The sequence below is a fragment of the Erpetoichthys calabaricus genome, chromosome 6 (assembly GCF_900747795.2).
Source record: "Erpetoichthys calabaricus chromosome 6, fErpCal1.3, whole genome shotgun sequence".
NCBI classification, from domain to species: Eukaryota; Metazoa; Chordata; class Cladistia; order Polypteriformes; family Polypteridae; genus Erpetoichthys; species Erpetoichthys calabaricus.
Window position 1 is genome coordinate 101,107,718 of NC_041399.2, and position 21,380 is coordinate 101,129,097.

Consider the following 21,380-nt stretch of genomic DNA (forward strand, 5'->3'; position numbering starts at 1 on the left):
TAGATGAGCTTTTGCAATGTGCCTTCTTGGAGGTCATCCCTAGCAACTATGATATACTCCCTTACAACAAATTGACCAAATGCTGAAACTCAAAAATGCTATTGTGACACCCTTAAAATAAAATGACAAAAAATATTAATATTAAAATCTTACTCAATCTGAAAAAAAAAATCTGAAACACATATACAATTATATTCCTAGAAAATAAATGTTTATAAAGACGCACACCATAGTTAATAAGAAAAATTAATCAAAGACAAAGCAAAATAATTTCAGTAAAATAATGATGGTTTACGGATTCATAACACCATCCATCCACACATCAATTTTCTTGGACCTTCTTTTTACATTTCAGGGTTAGAGCGAGGCAGAGCCTATCTTGGCAGTATCTGGAATTAAAAGAAAACAAGAATGGGTCATTGCAGTCCCCCACAGAGCTCCATGCAAAACAATTAAAAAATAATATTTGCAGTTCCATTCTTCATGGGTTTATGTAGTTGAGTTCTACAATTTTAAAAGATTTCCATTGCTGAGATAATATTGTAAAATATTTTTAAAAAATAGATTCTGTCTACTAATAATTAGTATAACAAACTGAAAGATGAATGAGACCGATTTTTTTTTATTTTTCAAAGTAATAGTTAAAATGGAGATGTAACCTGATTTTAAGGAATACTAACATTACCTAACTGCCATGACCAATAATACATTTACATTAAGAGTTTTTCCACTAGCTACTAAAATTATGCAAGCACAAAGAAAATATGTTGATTTCACAAACAGAATATGGCAAGGCTATACAACTCATTATGCTGCATAATCTCCTGTCTTGTGACATTACAAACCAGACATTCTGAAGTGCTGCCTATGTAGAAATACTGACAGTAACACTAGCAAGTGTGACAGACAGAGCAGCTGAAAATGAGGACCGTGTTTTGGTATTCTCATCTAATGCTCCTCACATTCCATAACACACTTATTCCTAAAGATTGTATTGACATACACTGGAATACTGTATATCTTCTCATCCATTTCATCTAGCACAAGGAAATTCTTTGTGTCTGGGACAAAAAGGTAGAAGATTTCTGAGTAGTAGTAGTAGTAGTAGTAGTAGTAGTAGTAGTAGTAGTAGTAGTAGTAGTAGCCAGTAAGAATCGGGGCAACCTGAGAAGATTTCTTACTGTTGGCTTACTAAAATTAGCTTGGTGAGCCAAATTTGTCACTTTTATATTATAAAGGATGAAAGTATATTTCCTTTTATAAATATAATGGTTGTTAAATTTGCATCTCCAAGTTCATATGTCATTTTCACATTACCCCCCTGGATCTATAAATTTTGTTTGAGATTGCTAGGTACCTAAACATCCTGAACAAACAATGTTTTCTTGCTGGTTAACCCCAAGCTGTTATACTGTATATAACCTGAGGGCCAAAATTCTAAACTTTTATTCTAATGGGACTGACAAGTTGCATTTGGGATATGTAAAGAAAACAATATATTACAATGATTTGGTACAATAAGGAATGAAGGCTTGTCTATATTGAACTGTGTCATGGGCAGGGTACAACAGTGTATGATGATGAATAATAACAGCTGCTCTCCGTCTGAAGTAGCTGTCTATATATACAAAATCTAGTCTCTGGTACAAGAATAATTAAAACTGCAGAGAAATCACTGACATATAAAAGAAATTTGATCCGGCAGTTTATTTCAGTTGTTTATTGTCATGGCTGTTATTTTCTTGCCATCACATTTTACAGTATTTCCCTAGAGAAGATGGTTTTCCTTGAACATTTCCCAGAAAACATGCTTATTTTTTATTGAGTCAGACTCTTCTTTGTGCATGATTGACACTTGAAAAAAACTGAAAATGCTCAGCATTGAATCAATTCAGCAGTCAGCCTAATAGCTCTGACTAACAAGTACAACAGTAGTTGTAGTAGTATTATATCCATCATTACCAGTACAGTAGTAATACCAGTTATCTTTTTCAATTTTGTTCTAGATGCTATCTTTTAATAATCCTGTATGCAAAGAGGTATTTTCCTGTTTATTTTGCCAAATCTGTCCTCAGGTTAATTAAGGTTTATTTCATAGTAATAACCATGCCCCAGTATCCCATGCTGAGAAAAAATATATGGAATCCACTGAAGCAAATTTTGGTCTCCAAAAAATAAGAAGAACACCAATTGCAGAAATCAGGGATTGTTTTTATATGGGGGTACTCACGTCTTTTCATATCATAGCAAAGACCCCACAGCCAGGGGTTGAGTCCATTTAAATCTCTTAAGATCATGGCACATCACAACTCCCAACTTTTATCCGTATGGCAGCTCTCTATATTTTGACCATTCGAGCTGCATGCCTTCCTCTGGCACAGCTTAAGCCAAAGGGAAAACACTCTTTTTTTATGCAGCATTCTAATGCAAAAGAAACACAGCCTCAGAATTGCTGTAGATGGTTTAGCTGTTGCAATGCCGCATTAAGCACTTAATGTACAAGTCTTTAAAGCTGCTTCATTCACCTGTTGTCCAGTTCTCTTTTGTCTTGTGCCGAATGCCTCTGACCCCGTCCCAGACACTGCTGCGCCTTTCTCTCTACAGTCGAGTCATCTCAAAGAAGACACCTATGAGTGCTTTTAAACTCAAGAATTGGAGTTCCTGTAATACAGACAACTAGGAAGTTTTCTGTTTTACTCTGCATTTGAATTAAGGCACCATTATTGAATAAAGGTTGAGTACTGTTCCTGCAAATCCCATAATAAAAGTTCTGTTTGCCCAGTCCTCTCCTGCTTGTCTTTTCTGCAACTCAGCAGCCCATACGCAACAATATATATACAGTATAAGAAAAATTTCCCCTTTATATAAAAAGGGTGATCGAGCAGATCCAAGTTACTACAGGCCAGTAAGCTTAATGTGCATTGCAGGTAAATTAATGGAAGGAATTATTAAGGAAAACATTGAGCAACACATGGCAAGAGCAGGATTTTTACTGAACAGACCGCATGAGTTCAGAAGAGGGAGGCTGTGTTTTACAAACATGCTGGAATTCTATGAGGAATCAGCAGTTGGATATGATCAGAGTAGAGGGTTGCATATGATATTATTTATCTTGATTTTCAGAAAGCATTTGATAAAGTGCCACATGAGAGGTTGGGCTTCAAACTAAAAGATGTGGGAGTTCAGGGTGTACTACGTAGATTGGTGCAAAACTAGCTTAAACACAGGAAGCAGAGGCAAGTGGGCGATCTTATCAGAATTGGGTGAAGTTAAGAGTGGTGTTCCACAGGGGTCAGTGCTAGGGCCACTACTGTTTTTCAATATACATAAATGATTTGGGTAGAAATATAACAAGCTGGTAAAGTTTGCAGATGATACCAAGCTTGATGGATTGACAGATAATCTAGAATCCATTGAGTCATTACAGAAGGATTTGGACAGCATACAGGCTTAAAAAAAAAAAATAAAAGAAGAGAAACTAGACTAATTCCCGGGGCCACATGTATAAACGGTGCGTACGCACAGAAATGTTGCGTACGAACGTTTCCACGCTCAAATCGCGATGTATAAAACCTAAACTTGGCGTAAAGCCACGCACTTTTTCACGGTAACTCTTGCCCTGGCTTACGCAATTTCTCCGCTCGGTTTTGCAGACTGGCGGCACCCAGTGTCAAAGCAGTGCTACTGTTCCTGTGTGGTCACCCTTTCTTTCTTAGACCCACATTCCTGACGCGGCTTTATAAATACACTGAAATTAAATGCATATTGTTTATTAGTGTAATGCATCTGATTGTAATTAACCTGTAGCAATATAATGGTCCAGGGAATAGCTATAGTATTCCAAATACCATAACTGCTTTACTGTTGTTATGCTCACTTCATCTTCTTCTTCTTTCAGCTGCTCCCGTTAAGGGTTGCCACAGCGGATCATCTTTTTCCATATTACTCTCACTGCACCACTCGGAGTATTTATATCACTGTATCTGAGTGGGGAATCACAGCAGCAGCTAATCGGAAAGAGAATGATCGGTATACAGTTTCAAGCACACACTACCTCAACCACGGCAAAGCGCGTCAAAGCCATTCCTGTACGGATCTCGCGTTTCAGAAACAGTTTCATCCCAAGAACTATAAACGCACTCAATCAGTCCATCAAGTGCTCCTTGTAGAACTGTTTGTACTTATAAGTACAATTACCCATACCCTACTGTAAACTTGCACTACAGTTATAATATTGCACAACCTGCACCACTTTATAAAGCGCGTATGATGACGATATAATTTTTAAGATGAAATGCAGCAAAATATGTTGCTTATAGTATACAGATAAAACTTTAACTTTATTTAAATAATCTGTATTGTTAATAAATAAACATGTGAGGACACGGTGTCGCAGCGCTAGCGAGTCGCTGGTGCTCTGTTCACGGAAAGCTCCTGCCTTGCGCTGTATTATTGCTGGTGCTGACGCGACACTGGAAGGATAGATGGATAGGATAATTAAACATGTACTACGAAGATATTTCAATGTTCCTTAAAAGATTTGAAGAATCGGCGTTCTAAGCTTACAGATGGCTTAACGTCTATTACAGAGCTGATTGTGTGGCGATTGGGTATTTGGAGAAAGAAAAGTAAGGACAGGAATTGGAGGTTAGTACGTTTGAAAGAGACAGTACTTCTGTAATAAATTATTTTATCGAAGGTCGCACATGGCGCAGGAAGCCTCTAGCGTGTGTTGAATAAAAATAAAAACAACCTTCCATTTTGTATTTTGAGTAGAGCACAGCAAAAATCTAAAAGTGTGTACGTGACATTTTGTGTAGAGCACAGCAAAAATCTAACAGTGTGTACTTGACATTTAGCATGCACAGCAGTTGTTTATTTGTGTGAGCAGTTCAAAAGAATCTGACTTTGCAAGACATATGTATTTTCGCAACTTGTTCTTCCTGTATAATGAAGAAGTGTATCTCTGTATCCTGTAACTGCCGTATAAAATTAGTTTTAGGCTCTCGCATCCATCCTCTGGACTTCTGCAAAAGTGTGAAGCTTTGCACGCAACCAGCTGATATATAAGAGCTGTAACATCTACTGGGGGGGGCATTGCAATGCTACTGACACTCCAGTCTAGGTATGCAATAAATAACAATAATAAAAGAAAGCTTTTGAACATTCTCTTCTGGTGTGAGACCCTGACTCCTTCCATAATCACGGGTTAGTGATTCTCTTCTTCCACACGTGAGATATGAATAATTACTGTGCCACCGTGTTCCCATGTTTAATAACATGCTTTCATTCCTATCATCATGAAAAAGATATCATGTATACATCTCAGTATTTTAATTATTCAGAGAGCTGTAATATCACGAATGCAATGGATTCTGTGTCCTGTCAGAGAAAGAGAAACAACGGAAGCACGTAGTGATTCACACACATAGAGCACATAGAAGATCAAATACAGAACAAAGCATTTAACGTGCTACTTGGGAAACTAGTAAAATAAACAATTTTAAGATGAAGTTTATGATGTTCTACTTTAATGACAAAATAAACTACGTGATTAAAGTGGAAATTTCGAGATTAAAGTTGACATTTCGTGCTTTTTTCCCACTGTGTGCCTATTTTTTTTTCTCTGTACCCTAATAAGCTTTCATATGACACTCAGACGGTGGGCTACGAGTTGCCTTTTCACGCCGACTTTGATATGTGACTTCTTTTTTATTTCGGGCACTGTGCGACTTTGTGATCTTGAGCTTTCGAGTTTCTCCAACACTAAGTCACTCGATCAACTTCCTTTTGTTGATTATACCACTGTTTAAACCAACAAATAGTACGTTTTTCTTTTGCCTCCACTTGGTATTCGCTGAAATTCTTATATTTTCCCCCGTGCTTTTCCCATTGTCTTTTCACAGAAGGCTATTTATAACAATTTGCATATTCAAAGAGGCGTAATTCTGGGAGGAGTTGGGGCGGGACAGAAGGCGCATGCGCGTGCACGTGCGTTACTTTTCACGGTGATCGGGATTTATGTAGTGGAAGAACGTGAAAGTTTGCGTGCGCACAGATTCCTGCATCTGGATTTTTCTGTGCGTACGCACCTTCCCGCTTTTGTGCTTACGCCATGTTATAGTGTGAGTTCTACGCACAGCGTTATACATGAGGCCCCAGGACTTCAAGGGATGAGTTATGAGGAAAGATCAAAAGAGTTGAGCAATTTCAGTTTCAGCACAGTGCGATTAAGAGAAGACATGTTTAAAGTTTTCAAAATTATGAAAGAAATTGCTACATGTGGATTAAGACTGTTACTTTAAAATGAGTTCAACCAGAACACGCAAACACAGTTGGAAACTTGTCCAGGTAAATTTTGCACAAACATTAGGAAGTTTTTCTTCACACAGAAAACAATGGACACGTGGAATAAGTTACCATGTAGTGTGTTACACAGTAGGACTTTAAGGACCATCAAAACTGGCGTAGATGTTATTTTGGAGGAATTAAGGGGATAGGACTGGCAGGGCTTTGTTGGGCTGATTGGCCTTGTTCTAAAGTAAATTTTCATAATGTTCTAATGTTCATTCTAATATATATATATATTTTTTTTAAATTTAAAACCTAATGATGAACCTAGATAAAGAAAGTCCAACCTTAGCCCCATGCACTACTAACTCCAGAAATACTTGTTGTAAGTGTAGTCAGGGATTGGGTGGCATTTTGACCAGGTCATGAACTGATCCATTGTCTGGGAGGGTGTACAAAAGGATGAAGGAATTAGAACAGTTAGCCTTCCCAGAGCCTATACTCCCCTGATACACTGGAGGGCAGCATTTTTGTGTCACTGCCTCCTTTTCTCAGCCCACAAGCATGCTGGGAAGTGTAGTCCAATAGTTCAGCACTGTTGCATACTATGAGTACTGCCTGGAGGAGTTGCGGGCTTAACCATGCGAAACCTCAGCCTGGAAGTACTCCTGGGATCCTGTTTAAAGAGAACTGCTCCGCCTTGCCATGAGGAGTAGGAGTCAGGAGGCAGAGAACAACACTTGTAAGATTAAGCAGAGTTCTGAGAAGAGAAATGGAAGGATTCACCATCCACTTAAATTGTGTGGAAGGTATTTGGAGGAATAAAATCTATGACTGTGTGCTGTTAGTTGTGTCTGAGGTTTGGGGCTAGTTCGCGCCCCTGTAATAACTGGAGTAGTTGGCAGTATTGTGTTGCTGTCCAAATGGCAGGAACCTGTTTTTCAATAAATTTAGTTGTGCTGGAAACCTTCAGAACAACTACTCAAACATTAACACAGTTATATTGTTTCCAACTTTATGGAAATATCGGGAGGAAAATGGATAAAAGGGTGACAAATCTTTGGGGAGCAGGTATTCTGTAAGTGTCATAAGTGTGAACAGAGGCCTGGAGAAGTATGAAAGAATTTGGACCCTTGCAAGAGAAGATGGACCGCTTTGTTAGAGATGCTGTGCTGAAAGGTACATGCTGCTAGAGGGCCTGGACTACATAAAGGGGACTTTAAAAACCCATATTATCTTAACATCCAGGGGGTAGAACTGTGTCTTGTCATCTTTTCTGTTTTCACCTAGGCAAGATGGCCATGATGTGCTGGAGGGCCAACTGTTGCTGGACACTCATTGACCAAATATAGTCACATCGAAACTCACAGAGCACTTTGCGAAAACCAAGATGTTGGTCAAAGCCCGGAGTTGTGAATAATAAGATACAGCATGGAAGGAAAGGATTTTAAATCATTGACGGTGAGTGAATGCCTTCTTTCGTAGCCTTTGCTCTTTGGAAATTAATAAGGTGAGCTGGTAAATGTGTCCAGTTTTCAGCCAAAAAGGGGTATGGCCGAGCCAAGCTGGTTGTCCTGACAACCAACCGGACTGCATCTCCTAGAATACACTCGCAAGCTGTGCTAGGATAGCACAGAAGATATGCCTGTTTTTCAACGTGGCGAGAAGCAACAAAGATGTCCAAAGTTCTCTCTGACTGCAGGTGAACCAGCTCAAATGGCGAATTTACTCAAAGGACTTGGAAATGTTGCTAACACTGGAGCAAATATTGATAAAGATATTGGTAAAGATATTGGAGTATCTTAAGGTAACTGTGTTGGCATTAGAAAATACTGCAAAAGCCTACATCAAAGCAGTGGAATGCTATTTGCAAAACCTGGGACTCAGGCTGGTTACAATGGCAGATTCATCTGTACAGGTGAAAAGCCTCTGTGCAGTAAAACATATAGGACTTCAGAGCAAAGGAGTCCCAGTGAAGAGAATCAAGTAGCATGGAATGCTACACATGATCGGAATATAGAAAAGCTGAAATCTAATTTAACCATACCTGATCTCAGCGTTAGAGAAATGGAGACTCAAACACTGGAGATCAGGTTAGGAAGAGAAATTGGAGTACAGAATTGTGAGGGGCTTTCTTCATATGGAAACATCCAAGGTGCTGTAACTCCTTATGAAAATAGTTCAAATGCAAGAAAAAGCCACATCTACTCTGTTTGAATTATAAGGATAAAGTGGTACAGACGGTATGAGGTACCTCAGTCATTCATAGAGGATCTCAGACTATCTACATGCTCCACATTTAACATGGAGACCCTTTTTAATGTTCAGGTCTCATCCAACAAAAAGCATGTGGGGACTGGAGAACACGAGTCTTTCCAGTCATGTGATGGAATGAACCCAGCCCCTTATTCAGTATAGTTGGTCATAAGTGGGAAGGAGCTGGAGCAAGTGTGATGGAGAAGTCAGGGCCTCCAAAGCAGAAGCAGATGGCTGTATTTCCCCACTGCTTCAAGAAAACAGGAGGAAGACGTCCACTTCAAATATTTGCTTTGAGTGCCAAAAGACTGGACACAGATGGAGGTACTGTCCTCGTAGACTGTTTGGGAGGACCAGGGACTGAATTCTGATAATTGTCTACATCCTTGTCGGCAAGCTAGCAGCATTTTGTTTTGTTCCAATAGGGGTATACTTCAAAGGTTACAGATGAACCTGCACATTTTGGGCAGGCTTGCCATTCATAGGACTGGCCACTGAACCCCACAAGGCTCAGCTTGGGGGGAAGGGGCAGAGGATTGCATTTAAGTGTTGTCAGGGATCGGCTCGCATCCCGAACACGTCAAGAACTGATCCTTTGCCAGGGAGAGAGGCCAGAAGGATGAAGGGATTGGAGGAGTTAACTTTTCCGGAACCTACATTATTACTCCCCCAACACACCGTAGGGCAGCATTCTTACATCACTGCCCCTTTCTTTCATCCCACAAAAAAGAGAATTGTTCTGCCTTGCCTTGAGGATTCAGAGTTGGCAGGCAGAGGACAACACTTGGCAAGAGGCAGAGGAGTCAGGGGAAGAGATGAGAAGTGGAATGATTCGCCGTCCATTTATGTTCTTTATTGTATAGAAGGTATTTGGAGGAATAAAATCCATTATTTGGACCCGTGACTGTGTGCATGTCTGTTGTGCCTGGGGTTTGGGGCTCGATAGCGCCCCCACTGTTTGTCACACTGTTGAACTCTTAATGCCTGAGCAGTCATGGGAGTTTCCCCCATGCAACTTGACACCAGGTTGGTGGTGCTACAGAGTTAACAGTTGTTAGGCAGCATGTCAATGAAACTGCCAGATATTTAAAAAGGAGATGGCAACTTTGATCTTTACAATTTGGTTATATTGACTAAAAGACCACCAGTAAAAAAAAAAAAAAAAAGTGGCAGATATTAGTTAATAGCTTTACAAGGTAAAAAGGTTCTCAATTTGAAAATAACAATCTCCTCCAGATTGAAAGGATTCATTTGGAAAGCCCATAAATGCCTCCTGCTAGTGGTTTATCAAGCATGAGCTGTTTAAAACAGATTTAATGGCACTCCAAGAATATGCTGGTAAACTTATATCTTAAACATGTACTGGAGAATTTTATACATGAGCAAAACTCTGTTCAGAATATAAGTGGTAACCACTACAATAATGTATCTTATATATAAATGTCTACGCGTGGAAGTGTGTGTGTCTGCCTGTCGGGCCTGGAAGTGCGAGGCTACAGAATAAAGTTCAAAGAAAGCGACTCTGTCGCCAAAGTGAACCCACCGAGAAAAGAGAGAAACTCACTTAGCTGCTAATATGCAAGTGAGGCGAGCACATCAGCAAAACGAAACCTCCAAAGAGACAAACTTGCTTAGCCGCTGACAGACAATGGAGGGGAGCATGATGGCGAAACAAAACCGCCAAGAAAAAAGAAACTCGCTTAGCCGCTAATGTACAACCGATGCGATTGATTGATTGAAGTGCCAGAATCCATGGTTTCTAGGAGCCCATACTTTTTACAGCACGGGCCTACACAGCTAGTATATAATAATTATATATATATATATATATATATATATATATATATATATATATATATATATATATATATATATATATATATACAGTAATCCCTCCTCCATCGCGGGGGTTGCGTTCCAGAACCCCCCGCGAAAGGTGAAAATCCGCGAAGTAGAAACCATATGTTCATATGGTTATTTTTATATATTTAAGCCCTTATGAACTCTCCCACACTATTATAAACATTTCCCGCACAATTATACAGCATAAACTCTTTGTATTCTCTTAGATATTAGGTAAGATTCGTTGCAATTATGTATGTAAACACAGTTTATATACAGTAAAACCTAAATATTATTTTAAAGATATCGAGCGTCTCCGATATCACATATGTTACAGCCATTACCACAGACAGGCCACCAGCAATAAATGCGTACAATGCAAGAAAAATTGTATACAGTAAAATGTGTGTACAGTGACACTAAACTATGTACATGTAATAAGTACTGTACGTAGATAATTAATCATGGTTACTCACCAACAACGACACGACGACTTGTCCGATAACGATGAGTTTAATTTTACTGCACAACAAAGGATAGCGTTACAGCTCTTCTAAAGGAGCCTCTTGTTGTTCTTCTTCCAGCACTCTTCAATCCAAATCCCTAAAGCAGATTCCATCCAGACTACTGCCTTATCACGTCCACTTGCAACTCGTTTTGCGCCCTGGTTAAAGGACACTGCGGCCATAGATCTTATATGCTTTTCCTCCTTTTTAAATAAAAAGAATCATGGACTCATTGATGCCGTAATGGTGTCCTGCAGCGGTGTAGCTGTTCCCTTCCTTCAACATATCCAAAACTTTTACCTTTTCTGCAATCATTTGCATCTTCTGTTGGTGCTTGGACACGGCCCCTGAAGCAGTAGCAGGAGCACGTTAATGCTGAATGAGTGAGATGAGACTTCCTGGTTAATTCAGCACTCCGTCGCTGAGCCAATCAGCAGCACACAGGAACTTAACTGCGTGCTCTGATAGGGAAGCTTCTCAGCCATCCGCCAATAGCATCTCTTGTATGAAATGAACTGGGCAAATCAACTGAGGAAGCAAGTACCAGAAGTAAAAAGACCCATTGTCCGCAGAAACCCGCGAAGCAGCGAAAAATCCATGTTATATATTTAGATATGCTTACATATAAAATCCGCGATAGAGTGAAGCCGCGAAAGTCGAAGCGCGATATAGCGAGGGATTACTGTATATATATATATATATATATATATATATATATATATATATATACTGTATATACAGTATATATATATATATATATATATATATATATATATATATATATATTATATATATATATATATATATATATATATATATATATATATATATATATATATATATATATATATATATATATATATATATATGTAAACTTTAACAGGAGTCAACTGGCTGAGAAAAAATATTACAGGTCACAAAAACATATATATATTTAATAAATATTAATTAATTATTAACTGATTAAGTGATTTATTGCCTAGACTGAGAACTTTGGTGCAACTCCTTGGAAATTTCTTTTATCTGAAGTGTTGTACTTTATTCCGTGATAAAGTAAGTATCATGCAATTGTATCTGTGCTTGCACTTACTATAACACACAAAGAAAATCCTACAGATAAATATAGCAGAAAATTGTTATGTTATGACAAATCTGAAATAAAGCTACATAACTACAGGATCAACAGCTTAGAGCAAGTGCATAGGATTGCACAGAGGAGACACTTCTCAGCAACTTCTTTATACAGACTTATTTTTCCTCACAATGCGTTAAAGGCATCAATTAAGCTAAGTTTTTAAAACATACACTCAATGTCCTAGAATGAGTTTGATTTTGGCACATTGAAAGATCAATTTAATTAAGATTGCATGAGGACAGTCCGATAGAATCAAGACCCAATTTATTCTATTCCTTAGTTTCAGTTTGATACTGTGCAGAAGTCATCTAGTTTCCTGTGTAAAATGATGGTTGAAATGATGGTGCTGCCTGTTAATGGCGCTAAGTAAAATAAAAGATTGATTAATTGATTGACGTCTCATGTCAACTTTAACTCGAAACATAAAATGAATATGAATTGTGTATGTGCATGGTTCTTTGAGAATAAATTTCTTGTCTACTTGTTGTACAATATTTCATTTCTTTTCACATTTTTATTTTCCTGATTTTAGGAATTTCATTACAGGGAATAAGTTATAACTCATATTCTAATGTTCCTTCTGTCTAGAGGATAGGGCACACTATTGTAAACAACAGATTTCTTTTTGATAATTATCTATACAGCATGATTTAGCTGTTGCTAGGGTAAACTCCAACCTCCAGTAACACTGCAGTTTGGACAATTAAACTATGGATGGATGTTTAACATTAGATTTACTAACTTACAAGATAGCAGGCATGATGTAAAATATGCATACAGTACATACATATGTGTAACACACACACACACAATGTATTAGTTTAACATTCCAACTTGTTAGGCCAGAAGTGACCAGGGTATAGCACTGACCTTCTTTCTTTGAAGTATATATTTCAGGACTTCAATTACCCAAACACATAAGTCATAGTTCTGAAATGCACATTCACAAGGTATAACATAACTGGAATGTTAATGTATTGCTTGACGGGCCTGGAGGTTATTATCCAAAATGTATAATAAAATATCATATTTCAGCACTTGCAGTGCATGGCACCCTTGAAAACAAGTTTACAACTTTTACAGAATAGGAGCATGTCATTAGCTGTCAAAGAGGAATCCCCATCCAATAAAAAGATATGATTTAATTTTATTCAGTCAGTGTTCACAGTTAAAAGCAGGGGAACAGAAAAGGTGTTTTATCACCATGCTCTTAATTTGACTTCTAGCTTCACATAATTTATATTTAGCAAAGACACTACACCCACTTGAATTAGTGCACTCTTACAGTATTCCATCTAATCGACATGGATGTCAGGCCTTCCATTTCCAGAGCTCCTGCTGCCTGTTGCCTGCTAAATCCTGTCCAGTCCAAATGCTTTGGCTTGCAAGTGTGCAACTGGCCAAAAATCTCAATCACTCCTAATTATTTTATTTTAGTGATCGTCTTCAGCATGCCCTCAGAAACTGTGGCAGCATCACAAGACATCGTAAAGAAAAAAGAAAGGTGCTGGCATCTGTCAGACCTTCTCATGGGGGGTGTTTAGATGATGAAGATCAACACACAAAATCTGCCGAAACTATAAAAGATTTTAAAAGGGCTGTTTGTTATTAGCCTTTAGCTGGCTGACCTAAAATCATTAAGTGAATTCCTTTGGGACGCCCAGTAGAACTTCATTTGATCTATACAAGTGCTGAATTTGTGCTGTATTAGCTATATATTAGCATTAGCAAGCATTTACTATACTTTATATATCCAGAGTTTTACAGCCTTATTTTTGCAGTTGCATTCTTGATGAATCAACCATTTTAGGTTTTTTTCCTTCCTTTGTGCTGCATCATTAAACAAACCAATCATCATTCATCAGTGAAGTTTCTTTTACAAACAGTTATTGCCAACTTTCAATTTCTTTTTTAATTTAGGCTATTTGAGTAAAGCATGAACCAGCTTTAAATTTGGGTGCAGGCACAAATCATCTACTTATTCTTGTTCTTTCTTCAGCAATCTGCATTCATCTTCATTCATTCTGTTGTGGCAGAGGAAGCCCATGACATGTAATACTGGTGGTTTGCATAGAACTAATCTAAGATACAGGGGTGCTTCAGAGTATAACTGATGCATACTATGGGTAATTTATTGTGTGTTGGAGTACCATTTTGATAGTAACATTTTTTTGACATCTGAACTACCTGAACCACCCACCCCACTTCAAAATGCAGTGGTAATGTTTTGACACATTATATGTAACATTTCCAGTTATGATTTTCAGTCATAACTTTCATTTACATAATCTTACTGTTAAGGAGGCAGATGGTGGTACACACCTATGAAGCTGGTCAAATGCCCAGCAGCTCACTCCAAGTAGTCTGCACATTGCCCCAGTAAAATCAAACAGGTTTGATTTTGTCTTTAGTTTTAGGGACAGGCTTTGTGTTAATGTGAGGTGACAACCAATGAATGCTCATCCAGAAGAACAATGCACAGAACGCAGTGATAAAGAATAAAGAATCTGGTTGGGTTTTGCACCTCAGAAACAGAAGAGAAGCTCATCTGCCTGATTCTGCATGTTTTATGTACCACAACAGTAAAAAAGAAGAAAAAAATAGCAGAGATTGCAACTGAACTTGCAGTAACTCTTAATCCTTTATACCATGCCAGCTCTATTAGACAGCACACTATTGGTTCTAAAAAAAACGGGGGCAAGCATGATTGCACTGGAAGAGTCCTAGTGATGAGATCAGCAGCTGCAGTTGGCAAACCTGATATAAACCCAAAACTTGAAGTTGCATGAAATTACATTGGCTTTCTGCAGATTAAATGTCATGTCATTTTCTAACCCACTTGGTCCATACCAGGGTTGTTAGAGGTGCTGAAGCCTATCCCATCTAGTATAGGGAGCAAGGCCAGTCCATCACAAGGCAAAAACGCACACACCCCCACACCAAACACACAAGGGCCAATTTAGAGTTACCAGTTCTCCTAACTTGCAAGTCTTTGGACAGTGGGTGGAAACTGGAGCACCTGCAGGAAACCCACGCAGGCACAGGGACAGCATGTAAACTCCATGGAGGAAGAACCCGGGATATGAAGCCTGGCCTCCTTACTCTGAGACATGTAACATTCTCGACACTTACATGTGGATCTACAGTACATTGAAAGACATTTGTAGAACATTGCTGAGGTAGTGCTGGCCTATGTGCTTGAGATATTAGAAGTGTTTTTGCCTGGAGAGCACAGAAAATACAAGTATTTTCAGTGAAATTGTCTGTGTATGAGCAATAGAGGAAACAGTAAGTCCTACCAGGGCCTTACTCTAATCAAACCTATTTTTTTTTGTGCAATAACAATACTGTTAAGTAGGAAGAACACGAGGACTGTAAAGTACATTGCATTGGATACCCTTATCTACCAGTCTAGAATAGTCATTTGATCTATTTGTTTGTTCCTGTAATTTCTCAGCCCTTACCCAAGCTATCAGTTGAAATGCAATGGATACATATATCAACTATCCCATTTAACCATTTAACAGGGCAAACAATTTACTCACACTAATAAAGCCTCAATTTTTATTATATTGTTGTAGTCCCATTAAATGTCTCATTGATGGTGGGTATTTCTTAATGAGACTGCTGGAAGTTTCTGCAACTCAGCTTGCATAGAAAATCAGATAACTAATTTTGCCTTTCCAGTGATCAGAAGAACTTTTAATTTCATGCTTGTATTGGAGGGTTATCATATGCCATTTTAATTACATCCATTGATTATTTTAATAAAGTAATTGTTTTTTTCACTGCAACATAAAAGTGATTGTGGGTGTGGATGTGATGATATTACAGGGAGATCAATCCACTTAAGTCTTCGGTCACAGCAAATTAATTTATCCATAAATATCTTCATAATACATGTATTGAATAGTGCCAAAGTGCATAATGACATACTGCATAATGATAAAACAGCATATATTTTATAGCTATAACAATTGGTGAACAGGATATTATATTATGTAAAACAGAACCTTCTATAATATAATATAATATAATATAATATAATATAATATAATATAATATAATATAATATAATATAATATAATATAATATAATAACTGCTGATCAGTTTTCTAAACTAGCTTGGAAAGGTCAGGGTCAAAGGCACCTCATTCTAACACTGTGTGTAAGCAGGAACTATCCCTGAAAGATTTGTTTTATTTATCACATACACTATTTTACATGTACAATGTGCAGTGAAATGTAAGCTTGATTAGCTGAACAGACTGTGCATTAGAGAATTAAGTAATAGATCATGTAGATACAGATACATAAATAGAGAATAATAAAATGGATATTATGTCAATAAATGGATAAAAAAATTACTTAGATAAATAAGGGTTGAGTAGCAGTGTCATGTCCTGATTAAGAAGTCTTATGGCCTGAGAGTAGAAGCTCCTTTTAAGTTTTGGCCATAACACTACAGAAACGTCTGCCTGATTTCTAGTAGGATGAACGGTCAATTCATGGGGGTGTGAAGGATCTTATAATTTTGATTACACTTGTTCTGCATCTCCTATTATAAATGTCCTGTGTGGAGTGAAGCAGAGCACAACTTGTCAGACGCTTTGCTGTTTTACTCACTTTCTGCATGGCTTTTATGGTTTTGTGCTGAGCAGTTGCCATACCAGCAGTTTATTGCTCCTAATGAATATGCTTTCTATAACCCCAGTATGAAAACGTGTTAAGTTTATCACTGGGGATACCTTAAATTTCCTCAAATGACACAACTGCAGTGTTGCCTTTGTGACCAGTGCTTGTGCATGCAAAGTCCAGCTCAAGTCCTCTGAGATATTAACTCCAAGGTATTTGAAGGTGTTTACCCTCTCTACTGGGATCCAATTAATGATTAGTGGGGTGTAGGAGCACTGCTGCTTCCTGCTGAAGTCCACAACCAGCCCCTTGGTTTTACTGACATTTTACTTGACCACCATGAAGCCAGGTTCTCTAGCTTCCTTCATGTATCCCACCTCATAATTATTTGAGTTGAGACCCAGCACCACAGTGTTATCAGCAAAACTTTATTAAGGTATCGGAGCTGAATATGTCTGCACAGTCATGAGTATACATAGAGTACAGCACGGGGCTTAAAAACACATCTTTTTTGGGGATCCAGTGATAAGGATGATGGTGTTTTGATGATGAGCATAGAATACATTTGGTTTTGGTGCCAGTGATGAATCAGCGTTTGTCCTTTTCATGACTTACTTCCTAGATCTGTAATTGTTCCCATGCCGACCCATAAGCATCTAATGTCGCTTACCTGGGAATGTGACTCCACATATTCCAGGTATCGTCACTTGGCATCTTTCATTGCATAGTGCATGTCATATGACTTAGAGCTGAAAAATAATACAATTTAATATAAATGGGGAGGGTTACGTCAGGAAGGGTATCCGGTGTAAAATTTCGCCAAATCAATATGCGGACAACAAATTTTGGATGATCGTCTGTGGCAACCCCTAACAGGAGCAGCTGAAAGAAGAAGAACAATATAATAATGCACACGGAGGGGCAAGTCCTAAAAAGGACCTAAAAGAGAGTGACAGAAACTGGTCCAGGGTGTATGAGCCAGTCTTAGAGAGTTAATGCTTTAAGTTAAACTCATATTAGTATTTGCTTAATTTGAATAGAATATAATTTTCTTTAATAGCTGTAGATTATGGCATAGCCTTTACCCCCTGTAGTTAATGTGAAATAGAACTTTCTTGGCTATACCTGTAATACAGCGTGTTAATTAAGTCAGTTTGGAATTTGTCTCATTGCTAGCACAGACTGAAAGCACTCATTTTCAGTTTGTAAATGGTATAGGCATACAGTTTTCTGACCGTTTATAACTGGTTCGACAGTATGAGCAAACTTAAAGAAACAAACAAAATAAAAGCCATAAACTGAATTTTGTTTACTTTGCAATACCAACCTTTTCTCTTTTTGTGTGAACTGTTTTACTTTGAATTTTTGCTAAAAGCTTTAAAAACTAAAATATTTTGTCTTTGGAATCATTTCAATGTGTCACAATAATGGCAGAATTCCATAAAGCAAACTAAAGCTGCAGAACTTTGGTAATTTTGGGTAAAAACAGCTACACAGGGCTTCAATACTGTCAGAAAGTTCTTTGACTAATTGGTGGCATTGAATGGCAAAGTAATGTAACAACTTTGCATATTTTTTCTTTACTTATTTCCAGGGTATTGGTCACTTGCCTTTTCAGTTTCTTATTTTCTGAATGGATGCTGTGAGATTATTTTGTCTCTCCTATACCACCTGTACCATTAATGCTTTTGCGTCACTGGTGTAAAGTATCCGTTATTTTAAATAATATGTTTAAAGAAATGTAAAACATTTGTTAAACTTGAACATCTGTGTAATTTATGTTTTATACTCATTTTGTAAAAGCAGTGACCTAGCACATATCTTTCTATTGTTTACAGAACACGGAAAACAGATTTACGTTCTTTCAGAGTGCAGTCTTTTGTTGGACTGTATTTTTTCCCTATTGCCCAGTGTGGAAGGCAGAGTTTACATCTGCAAAATCATGTAGCTGATGAAATAATAGTGACTGCTCCCGCAACCTGACATCTAATCTTCTCACTTGCCTTTAATTACTCTATCTCACCTCATTTCATGCAACAGTTTACCATTACCGATGCCAGTCTCCACTTTACGCATACATTCTCCATACTGTATCCACCTTTTGTAAACCTGTCCATCTGACCCTAGTCTCGCAAGGCCAAATGAAAATACAAATCTGTGGACAACTCCTTGAAACGTGTGTACTGAATGGTGATGAAATCCTGTGCTTCAAAGTTCAAGACTTTGACAGGACTTCTTCCTGAAACCCCCCATCCCCAGTTCCTCTAGTTTATGCTTTTTAAAATCACTGCCCTGTGTATCAGGAAGAGAGCAAAAGATACTGAACAAAATATTCTGATGCTGAGAGAAATATAAAAACATAAAATTGCCTATTATCCATTTTGGAGCTCAGTAGCTTAAGGTAGCTGAAGCTTAATAATTATTTTGCACGATGTAGTGAGCGCTGTGACAGTGGAGATAGACACACATACGTTGACTACTGCAGCTACGTCTGAGGCATGCTTCTGTCCATTACAATATCCTTCTGTCATTTTAACTATTGAATCACTACATGAAATAAAACAACTGCAAACGAAGTTTAGATAAGCATTGTGGTTTTTAGCATATACAATGTGTTAAAATGCTACAGTTATTTTGCCATGGGATTTCCAATTAGACAGTAATGTTAAATTTCTTCAGCTAATCATTTAGACGTGCAGTCAAAAGATGGATGCCATGCAGCCTTCTCCCTAATTTTCCTGGTGTCATTAGACAAATTTGTTGATTTGGGTGTTTTGAGTATGAAATCTCCTTTTCCTGGGGCTCTCTGTTATCAGCTCTTTTAACTGCAGTCCTTTTGACGTGGTATGACACACTGATTACTTCAAATTATTTTGCAGTTCATATTTTCACAAGTATGGCTGGCAATTCTTTCAATCATAAATCGACTCCTGCATTAGCATTTTAATACTGAACAACAGAGAGCACACACAGCACCTACAACATCGTTCATGTTTACCATTCATCCATTGATACAGTTGAATGTCAGTGTATAAATCTGAAGCTACAGAAATGTTTTCCCCTTGGATCAAGTTATGTTTATTTTTAAAATGTGTAGTGTGCTCTCCTGTGTCTAACAGGTTTTTTTTAGGAGACTTTTCCACTGAAGATGGTTCATCATAATAAGAAGCTCACTATCTGTTGGACCAGGCTAACAAGAGCACCTCTGATGTTTGCAGTTCAGAATAATCGCCACTACTTTAAGCCCCATCTTCACGAGGTGTTGGACTGGTTTAGAAATGTGACACTCAGTGAGCCGTCTAATTATTCTTGCCCAGCTTTAAGCAGTAATTCACACATAGTTGTCTCTGGACATATATTTTATACGTCTGACTTCAGCAAGACTTGTCTGTCCCCAACTGAGCAGGCCTGGATGTGTGTCTAATTTTTACCTCAATGTGGACCAGATTCTTGTGTCAGTTAATTATTACTGTGTGCAAAGTCCCCATGAAATAGTGGAATTTTCTTGTCAATTAGAGGTCCTGTACAACATTTATACACTCCTATTTATAATTGAGATTTTAATTTTTTTTCCACACATATGATCCCAGTAATTTAAGCAGGAAAGTAAAAACATCAGGACTGCCTATTTTCAAAATTCTTTCTTGTACAGTTTTCCAGAGACAGTTCCATCATCCACAAGTTGACAGTAAACAGACTGATAATAAGAAAACATATACTGTATGCTTATCTACATGCAAATAATGGATTCATTATGGAGTGGCAAACAAAGTCTTCATAAGTTTTGTCCTGGAAACAACACATCTAGATGTAATAGAGCATGTGGTGACCTGAAGTACCTGCTAAACAGTGCAGGCATACCTCTGCACGGATGAGTTTATAAGTCCTTGTGGGACACTTTGCTCAATCATCTACAGTCCACACACTAAAAAAATGTGATGGATGAGGCTCATGGTCCCTCTCATAGTGAGATCATCCAGGTTGCTATCATAATTTTTGCCTTTAATACAGTGGCCAGTGAAGCTTGTTGTGCACCCCACCATATTGGAGCTGCTCCAGTATATAACTGAATAATGTCAAGTAAAAGGTCTGCCCCAATTCCATGCAAAAAAAAAAAAGATAAAAATAAAAATTCTTTAGAGAAGCAGAGTGTCCAGTGACCTTTAACAACTTCTAGACACTGCAAAATGCAGCAGAGAATTCCATCCCTGCTGAAGAGACTAGATTAGAGACAGAAACTAAGTCATGTCAAGATAACGACTGATTTTCTTACTAAGCAAACAGAAGTGTGGAAGATGCTCTGCTGATTATCCTACATCAAATCTACACTTTTCTTAGTAAGCCTGGCTGATATGTCAGAACATTATTTCTGGATTTTTCGTCAGCATTCAATACCATTAAGACTTATATTCTGACTGAGAAATTGAGCAGTATGAATGTTGAACCATTTATTACAGTACATTATGATTTTAAGACTTTATTTTAACTCTTTTACAGACTGTCAAAATACAAGTCATTCTGCATTGAACCATGTTTATTTTTAATTTTTTTGTTGCAAGGATATCTTTTTCCTTCAAAAGGATTTACATTGTAATAATGGTATTTATGATCAGGAAGCTTTCTTGGTTAAGTATTTCAAATGTATATGTGATGCCTTGTGAAAGTTATTAATTATTTTGTATTGGTATTTTAATTTCACCATATTGGTACCTGTC